General features: G+C 30.9%; 1 pseudogene; it reads right to left on the bottom strand.

The window, feature by feature from the left end:
* Nucleotides 1–607: 607 nt before the first annotated feature.
* On the bottom strand, nucleotides 608–1,220 carry LOC147384445 (uncharacterized; annotated as a pseudogene).
* Between the last annotated feature and the right edge of the window lie 953 nt (nucleotides 1,221–2,173).

The raw sequence follows: 2,173 nt of genomic DNA on the forward strand, positions 1-2,173 counted from the left end.
TTGACCATGTTGCGTGATGCAACATGAGTTCAACTGAGTTGACTCAACCAATATCTTCCCCAATGGTTGATTTTTGAAATCCAACCCAATTTTTGTTTTTAACAAATTGATTTTCTTATATATAGAAGCAAAAAAAAAAAAAAAAATAAATAAATAAATAAAATATATATATATATATATATATATATATTATTAACTATTAAAGAAACCATAGAAAATTGCCCTATGAAATTCTATTGCCATACCAACTTATACCTTTGCAATCAAAACATAATTAATAAACATCCAATTGTAGTGTGCCATGGGCAAAAATTGGTGACAAATAGAAGAAAAAAAAATCTCCCTTCTAAAACCATTGGGCTGCCAAAAAGTTTTTATTATTATATATATATATATATATATATATGTTGCTGCCAGCAACATACACCTAAAAAAAAACTTTTCATTAAATATGTTGTTGTCCACAATATTTGTGTTGCTGCCAATAATCACAAAAAAATTTATTTTTTATTTTTTATGTTGCTGCCATAAAATATAACTCAAAAAAAAATATCCTTTTATATTTCTTAATGAAAACAAATTTCATTTTCATATAATGAACATAATTTTAATTCGAAATAGCGTAGCAACCAAAATGTAACCTAAAGAGAAAACAATGCGCATACACCATCAACCCACAATGCTCATTCTCACAAGAAACAAGCTCAACCAGAATATGAGTACGAACCTGGTTGACTAAAGCACAATAACTCTAGCCAACACAAAAACAACCAACCCACCTTACGAAACGAACAACGAAACTATTGAAAAAGTCACCAAGGGCAGCATACAATAGTCCAAGAAGACTCAAACAACGATAAAGATCCAAATTTCATTGCTATCAGCCAACATATTAAACAGCGTAGAGGAAAAGTACATAAACTATGACCCAACCCAGTATGATTCTGAAAGGAAACTTTCCAGCACATAATTGAATCAAGTTGAAAGCCATTAAGAAGAGAAACAGACCCGATAGATCTGCATCTTCATAGAGATTTAGGTTTACTCTGAATGTGTTCAAGATTGAGATGGTTTCTCTCCAGATTTGGTGAGTATTAATTTCAGGTTCTTCTAATCCAACACCACTACCAACATCAATCCCCAAATTGTTTGCGCCAAACATTGGAGCAGAGAAAAGAATCTCCATAAGGCTCCAGATCCAACATCGAAAGACATGAATGGAAGATGGGGTTTGTAAATCGTGGTGAAACAAACATTTTTACAGAAGCTAGAGATAGAAAGAGAGATTAGAGAGAGATAGAGGGATGAAGGAGAAAGAGAGAGAGAGAGGGAGAGAGAGAGAGAGGCGTTCCTTTTTCTTGCTGGTTTTATTTTCTTCTTATTTGAGAAGAAGATAGAACTAATAAAAAAAGGAATTGTTATTGGCACGCCATGCCTAAAATCGATTTAAAACGAGGAATAGGTGTTGTTGGCTAACAGCACCCTTAAAAAATAAAAAAATAAAAAAATAACAAAATAACAAAATAAAAATTTTAATTTTTGTTTGATGTCAATGGATAGCACAACTTAAAAAAAAAACAGAAAAAAAAAAACTTCACACATATAAGAAAAACAAATAAGAAAACATTGGCAATCGATAAATCAAACATTTTTTTTTTAAAAAAAATTTTAAAAAATAACTCTCTTGCTATCCAAAAATGGATGGACATATACCTAAAGATGGATAATAAAGATCTCTTTTGTTTCTTTTTTATTATTATTTTTTTTACAATCTTCATGGTCTAATAATCGATATTCCATCCTTAATAAAAATTATCCTTTCGAAATCTCATATTATTTGGGGTCATTCCAAATGATCTTTGATTAAATCATAAATAAATAATAACATGCAAAAGTAGAACATTCATAACCCAAACACACAATCCATAATTGAACAAAAAGAATGATAGAAGAAAAAAAAAACAAATAAATAAACCGATAAACTAACAATTAAAAAAAATATATATAGATCATTTTAGCAATGCTCCCATACTTGGGGTTTTTCAAGTATGATCCTCAATGGTCCCCAGCAGAGTCGCCACTGAAAGTGTCATCGATCCGCGGGGTGCGCGGATCCGCTTTTGACATTTGAGGTTTGGGAGTTGCCACCTAGTTATTACAATCTAAGAACCGA

Source organism: Akebia trifoliata, chromosome 15 (assembly GCF_017979445.1).
Source record: "Akebia trifoliata isolate Shusen 1 chromosome 15, ASM1797944v1, whole genome shotgun sequence".
NCBI classification, from domain to species: Eukaryota; Viridiplantae; Streptophyta; class Magnoliopsida; order Ranunculales; family Lardizabalaceae; genus Akebia; species Akebia trifoliata.